General features: G+C 43.9%; 1 long non-coding RNA gene and 1 pseudogene across 1 annotated transcript; one reads left to right on the top strand and one right to left on the bottom strand.

The window, feature by feature from the left end:
• Window positions 1-2,419: 2,419 nt before the first annotated feature.
• LOC125516582 lies at window positions 2,420-6,638 on the bottom strand (annotated as a pseudogene).
• A 374-nt stretch (window positions 6,639-7,012) lies between these two features.
• On the top strand, window positions 7,013-7,880 carry LOC125515687. The gene is made up of 2 exons (XR_007287094.1): window positions 7,013-7,280; window positions 7,365-7,880. It is a non-coding gene; the product is annotated as an uncharacterized LOC125515687 (long non-coding RNA).

Raw genomic sequence — 7,880 nt, 5'->3', positions numbered from 1 at the left:
TGAGCCCCTTGATGAGGAATTGGACAGAAGCGGCAGCGGAGAAAAGAGACAAGTACGACTTTCAAAATGGTCGTGGTGTTGGAATGGTAATACGTTAAATATTTATTTTTTCCATTTAAAGTCTACAATTAATTATTAATTAAATATGATTGTATGATTCTTTATGTTGTAGATCGATGACACCATTACTGAAGAGTACCGCTTAAACAAAATAAGAATGGAACAGGCTGAAAAGAACAAAAAATCCAGTACGAGAAAGTCTAACATTACTGGAAGGAGAACAGGCGTGAGTACATCTGAGGCTTCAGCTACCCAGAACCCTATTATGGATCGGATTTTGACTGAGCTGCAGCACATTCGTAAGGATATGCTTCGTATGCCGGAGCTATGCGCACAGGTACAAGTTTTCTGATTTTGCCGTTCACAATGGTTTTCGATGTGTCACATAACTAATTACAACTAATTTTTAATCACAGAGGGTCATAGAGAAATTGAACAAAAGCGCTGTATTTTACAAAGCCGGTGATAGTGAAAAAGAAGAAGAGAATGAGTATGGTGAAAATAGTGAAAGTAGAAACTATGGTGGAAAACCTCGGAAGGAATTTGTATATAATCCTGACGTGGACAATTTCGAAACACCGAGAAAAAAGAATGTGCAAGAGGATGATGAAGATGATATTAATGATTCTGAAGACAAGACACCTTATTATTGCACACCTGAATATTTCAATAGTTTCAAGGGTGATGAAGAAGATTCTATCGAAGTTCCTGAGGTATCTGATGAGAAATCCGTTACATCTTTAGGAACAGATGAAACCGCATCACGTGGATCGGTAGATTGTATTGGAGAAGATGAGGTAGAGGAGAAGGGTGTAGGGAAACGGAAGCGGAGACGATCAAACCTTATAAAGTCTCCTTATATTCCCGTTATACCTACAAAGCGTGTAAAGCGTTCAGCAAAAGCAAGTGAGTTTTATCATATTATTTTCGAGCTGAAATTACTACTTATCATTGAATTATTAACATATTACCGTCATGTATTGTAGAACTATTCGAGAAAGAAGTCTTTGAAGAAGAATACGATGTGATTAAAGCTAGTGTTAAGTTTGTTCGTGCTTATCAGCGGTCAGCAAAACATAGAAAGAAGGAAATATTCAATGATGGCATGCGCGAAGGTCTGAGTGCAGAGAGGGCTTGTAAGATTCTTGACCATGAATGGCTAACCGGTAATGTAAGTTATTGTTCTGTTTTCTATTAGCATTCAATGCAAATTGGAATTGTTATACATCATTTAAATTATTTTCAGGTTATCAATGCTTATTCGTCGTATCTGTTGGGAGTTGTTGGTGAAGATCGTCATATAATGCCGACCTGGCTGGTCAATTGGTTACTTGAATTTAGACCGGACACCCAGGGAGGAAAAAATGACAATGAAGTTGTGGCGAAGAAGAATGGACCCTTGAATAGATGCACCGACGAGTATTTTAAAAAAGATAAGGTAAGTTCAACTGCCTTAAAGTATGCATATATGGGATATAAATAATAAGATAGTATATGTTGATTGCATCATATTTTCGTTGTGATGCAGCTTTATATTCCTCTTAATAAGGGAAATACCCACTGGGTTTCGGTTGTCATGCATCGCCCGAAGGAAGAGTTCCAGGTTCTTGATTCTTTGATGGGACCCGAACTTGACAGTGAAATTACAGAAAAAGTTGAGGAGCTGGTACGGCATAAATTTACATGAGCATATTGAAATTATCATTTAGTAACTGAACTATGTTAAATTATTTTCGTGCTATTATGTATATGAACAGAAAAATCAACTTGGATATGACATACGTGATGCGAATGCGAGCGGTGCTGTGAATTTTCCAGATGTGTCTACCTGGCCTATCAAAACGTATAACATCCCACAACAAGAAGACGGGTGAGTAAATACTTTCATATTGTTTTAATATCTTACCTCAAATGCGAACTTATGAACTGTTGTTTGTACGGATCAGCAATTCATGTGGAATATTTGTTCTTCGATGCTTTCAATATTGGAACGGTGAAAAATGGACAAGCCATTTTTTTCAGGTCTGGTTTTTTTTCAAATGCTTATATTCAATTAAATTCATTATGTAATACTATTTGAATTGTACTAATATGAAGTTTTAACAGGGTCAATTGATAAATCGAGGGACTTAATGATTGTGCAGCTTATTTTTTCGGAGATAAATACGCTCAACGATGTGAAGGACAAAGTTACCCGGCTTGCAAAGAAGAAATAAATGTGCCAAAATTTTTGTAAAAGAAAATTTTGTAGGCTCAAATAATGTTTACATTTATTTCGACTATCATGTCTTGTGATGAAGAAGACACTACTATTTTGAATATTTAAGTCGAGAATGACATTTGGATTATTATGTTGTCTTCATGCCGTTGTCTTTACATTTGAAATCTTCATATTTATAGTTGTGCAGTCGTCAAGTTGTTTTCCTGTACTGCTGAATGTTAAAAAAATGTACATGTATTTATTATGCACTTTAAAGCACTGTCGATGTCGCTTATTATAACACCGATGTTCTTAATTTCCTTTTCTACAAAAAAAATTGCCGACAAGTGCGCCGGCCAGTCTGACGTCAGACAGGACCGACGGCACTGTCCAACAGGGCAGCGTCGAACGACGGTTAGCATAACTAATCAAAGACGCTCGACTGCAAGTGCGCCGCCGGGTATATAAGTTGGTCGTCGCACGCTCCGTCAGGCGAGGTGGGACTAAAACTTAGCTATCGCAGCCGCCGTGCCTGCAGTGACGCGCGTGACCGCATGGGCCGGCCCAATATCATTGTTTCCACCCACGGCGTGACGACGGCCCAAGTAGCACGCGGCGCGACGACGGCCCAAGTTCCACGCGGGGCGACTTGGGATGTTTAGTCCCACCTCGGCCGACGGAGGGCGCGACGACCGGCTTATATACCCGGCGGCACATAGGCTATCGAACTCCTTTCGTTGCCTTGTACTGCTGCCGCCGTCCGACTCTGCCCTGTGGGACAGTGCCACCGGCCGACGCTGCCACTGTGGGACAGTGCCGCCGGCGCACTTGTTGGGTGTTTTTTTTAAAAAAATGACGGTGTTCTAAGCGACGGCGACCGTGCAATGCAGAAAATATACAGTAAACAGCGACGGCAGTACTATGCAAAAATGAGCACGTCAAAATAAACAACAGCGACTTGCACAAAATTAACAGTAAAAATTAACACATCAAAATAAACAAAGTAAAACTCCTTCTTGCATTACATAGTCTGTCATCAAAACAAAATAGTCTGACATCAACGAAGTAAAATAAGTTCATATAACATATTATAACAATTATTAAAGATCAAATGTATAGAACATTAAAAAACTGTCTTCAATGAAAGGGTGGAACGATCTTCCATAGCCATCCATAATAAAACTGTCTTCAATCAAAGTGTGAACCAATCTTCCATACTCCACAAGTTAAGCAAAGTTCCTACATAACAATAAGATATGTGTTAATTCACAATGAACAAATAAATTCGGTTTGAACAATAACATATACAATAACATAAGAAAATCATACTTAGGATTTTAAGGGCACGTGGACTTATAATGACCCGTAACACCGCACGGTCCACATTGACGTTTGCTTTTCTCATCAAAAGCTTTTGGTCGCCCATTTTTAGTGACATCAGGACCATCCTTACCGCGGCCTTTAACATTCTGTTTTGGTACGCCTTTGGTGTTAACTTTTGCGGGATCATGAACAAGACCATGATCTTGATTAGGCTCGAATGCATCGTCGTTCACAAACTGTACCTCCGCACCAGGCTCATCCTCCTTAGTGTAATCATTATCTATTATGTCCCTCAGAGCCGCCTTCAACTTGTCGAATAAAAATGGTTTATGACATGCTTTATGAGTTGCTTCAGCAGATAAGATAGTCAACTCGCTGTACCTAGCTCTGTCCCCTGCACCTGCCCATCCCCATGCAAACAGATTGCTAGTGCGTCACGGGAAGTCCACCCCTTGCAACTTGGCTCAACCTCCGCAGTACTAAACACTTAGGTATCTCACGTAAGCGTAGCTGAATCAGAACGTGAAGAATATGTTTGCAAGGAAGTCCTTTACGATACATGCTTCTGCAACTGCACTTCACAGTTTCTTCTAAGTTACCTGGGGTATAGTCCACAGTGAATCTGATATCTCTATTTTCCTTCCATGTCAGTATGAATCTGTGAGTGTCTGCTCCTCTCAGTCTCTCAAGGACCTCTAGCTCCCGTGCCTTCTTCATATCTTCCTGCAAGATATAAAAGTTTGTCGTAGTGAACTCACGGGCAGCTGATTTCTCAATATCTTTACACTCATCCAATACTGGTACTGGAACTGTCTGTGAGTTTGTGCAATCGTCATGCGCCTCATTCTCACGGATACGAACTATGCAGTTCTCATAGTGCACAATCATATCAACAATAGTCATACCGGAGTCTAGATGCAAGTGAAGGCATGAATTCAGACTCTCACTTCGCTGGTTACTTCGCATACCTAAGAAAAACCCACCTGACAGATATGATGCAGCCCAAAGCCTTTTCTTCTTGTACATCCTACGTAACCATGTCTTTGTTTTCTCCGACTGCCATTTGGCGGTAAACGCTGCCCATCTCTCCTCAAATACCTTTTTTGAAGTGGCATAATAAAGTAGAGACCTGAACTCCTTTAGAGACTTATGATGAAGGTGTTTCTGCATGTTCTTCTCAATATGCCACGAGCAAAGACGATGCCAAACCTCCGAAAGTACCTTTCTTATGGCCTTAATCATAGTTGCATCTCCACCAGTAATTACTGACCTGGGCCTCTTCTGACAGTGAGCCCTCAAAAACGTCTGAAGCAGCCAGACATATGTATCTTCCGTCTCGTCAAACACAAGAGCACAACCGAATACCGTGGTGCAACGGTGGTTGTTCAGACCGACAAAAGGTATAAATGGCATGCCATACCTATTCATCCTGTATGTGCTGTCGAAGACTGTCACATCACCGTAGTCAACATAGTCTCGACGTGATTGAGAATCACACCAGAATATGTTTTTCAGCCTTCCTTCATCATCGACGGTGTGCTCAAAGAAGAAATCTGGATCTCTCTCTTTTCTGGTCATCATGATCCCAATGGCAGTGTCTGCATCACCTTGTGCAAGCAACTTCATTTTTTCTCTATAACACATGTTATAAAGCTTCTTCCTCCCAAAACCAGCCTTTGCATATGACCCAGAGCGCGCAACGAGTTGATCATAAATCATATGTTTCCTGATTCCAACACCTGCCATGGTTAAGATCTCAGCCTTCTGATATTCTTTTATCTGATTGTGAGACCGAAGAAACGTGACTTCATCCGGTCTAGCTAGAACGTGACTGTGATCATCATTGAAACTGCTGACATACCAAACATCACGCTCTTTATCAAGTTTCAAAGTTATATGCGCATCGCAGAAGCAACGAGTCTCCCCTCTCAGCCTGCGGGTCCTGCCTTCCATTGTACAACGTTTTGCCTGTCGTTTCGCAGCTCTCGCACACACAACTTTCTCAAGCGCTTAGTTGCCTCAGGACCTTTCGAATATTTCAGTGAGTCCTTTCTTACGCTGAAACCACGCTCGTATGCATACTGATTATAGAAATTGTAAGCATCTCCTAGTGACTTGAACGTCTTCCTCATGACCTTCCAATGCATGCCCAATAATTCTTGCTGATATTCATCAAATCTGATGTCAAAATTAAACAGATCATCACCAACATGCTCATCATTCCCGCTTGTACCATCTACATCTCCCTGTAAATTAATGCATTAAACCATTTATGTCAGTCAATTATAATTTTAAAATGTACTTTAGTGATGTAAGTTTCAAAACTTACTTTGCTGGAGCTGTCATCATGAGATGCATCAACGTGGGATTTGTCACTTTCATCGTCCACAATATTCCTCACAAAGTCCCCGTCCTCGTCCATCTGCGCGCATTGCAAAAAAAACATGTAAGCGCTCATATGGTTATTATGTCATTTCTTCTCTGATTTTATTAATAACATACCCGGAGTGCACTTTCAGCAAATGAATCATCTATATCCATATCATCATCATCATCGCCATGTCGCTGCATCATGCAAAAAAATATTAAATTTTCCGTGCGGTCTATCATATTTACCCCCTCATATTTATTGTTTTATCAACATTGATCACACTTACATTGCCACTATAAGATTCATCCAAACTCATGTAGTTCTCCTCACGAGGTTCATCCATATTCCGTGACGAGGTTTCGTTGTCCTTGCCGTAATCATCGCCATCATAATCTCCCTCCTCCTCTAACTATATATAGTTAAAAAATTGTACGATGAATCAAACGCCGTGTAACATCATCCCTAAAACTAACTATCTTATCAAGCACAACAATGTCTCAAACCAACCTCTTGCACGGCGGCGAGGATTTCAGCCGGATCCATTTCCTCCGATGACGAACGTGATGACGGCGTGACGTTGCTGGCCGGCGGAGGCAGGTGTCGACGGCGTGAGGACGATGGCTGGTCGTAGTAGGCGTAGTGCGCGGAGGGAGGCGGCGACGTAGATCGCGGGTGGGCGGCCATCTGGGCGACGGGAATGGAATGCGGCGGCGGGCACGCGCGCCGGCAGCGGTAAAGGCGCCGGGGCACGCACGGCGGCCTGTTTGGGCCGCGACTCGGGCGACGGCGACTTCGTGCAGATGGGGGCCAACGTGGAGACGGCGTGGATGCGTTAGGGTTCAGGGTTTTGACGGCGGGCGTCGGCGGCTACCGTGTCTTTTTTTTCCTCCAACAACTGTCCACGCCAACGTCGAGACGTGAGGGCGTACGGCGACGAGTGCGGGTTCGCACGCGACATATGGCGTCGGGTGGGTATTCCTATACCTAATGTGAAATTACCATACTACCCACTATACGTTTTTAGTGTGTGTGTTGTACCGAAGCACTCCCCTTATATATATCAGTTGTAGTAACATTTCAATCTGCTGTGTGCTGCTAGCCTCGCAAGGAAGGAAGCACCAGCGTCGAGGCTAGCGAGCCTCGCTCGGAGGAGACACGCTTGGCCCAGCCGGGAGGAGACGCCGGCAAGCCTCGCGCGGAGGAGACCCACTCCTCCCCGGCGGGAGGATACGTCGGCAAGCCTCGCGCTGAGCCCTCCGGAGGGAGCGACAGCGACAGCCGCCCCCATCTGAATGTGAAGAGGAGTCTCTCGCCTTCACCTGGCGAGTAAGTACCCGCATCTTACTTTCTGCTTCGTGATCTTTGTTTCCTACCTCTTGAAACCGGGAGCTGAGCCCCCATGCCATGCAGGTCCCTCCAAAAGGAGAAGAAGATGCAGTTAGGGGCCACGACGTCCACCGAGCCCTCACCAGAGGAGCCCGCTGAGGAGACCCATGCGCCCCTGTCGAGCCCTGAGGGGCGTGAGGAGATGGCCCGCCATGTTGAGACGGCAACGGGGCAGACGGTGACCGAAGATGATTGTGTGACTTCCCAGCCGCACGAAGACTTGCCTCCCCCAGCTGGGAGGAACGAGCTTCGCAAGGGAAGGGGGCCTCCGGAGGTGAGGAGGTGCCTCTAAAGGCGCGACGAGCCCCCAGCACAAGCCCACAGACGTGAAATAACATCAGGGTGTCAGCGAAAGCACAGACGTGAAATAACAATTTTGCATCTGATAGTAGGGTACTTTTACTAGTCAAAAAGGCCAAAACAATTTTCAGCCAGGGTACTTCCACATCTCAGAATCACATTTGTCTTCCCCAATAGAGAACTCAAGAAAGACCATTGGATTAGTCATTCAATCGATACGTGCTTCCATATCCTGATGCA

Source organism: Triticum urartu, chromosome 6 (assembly GCF_003073215.2).
Source record: "Triticum urartu cultivar G1812 chromosome 6, Tu2.1, whole genome shotgun sequence".
Taxonomy (NCBI): domain Eukaryota; kingdom Viridiplantae; phylum Streptophyta; class Magnoliopsida; order Poales; family Poaceae; genus Triticum; species Triticum urartu.
This window is presented reverse-complemented; position numbering and strand designations above follow the sequence as displayed.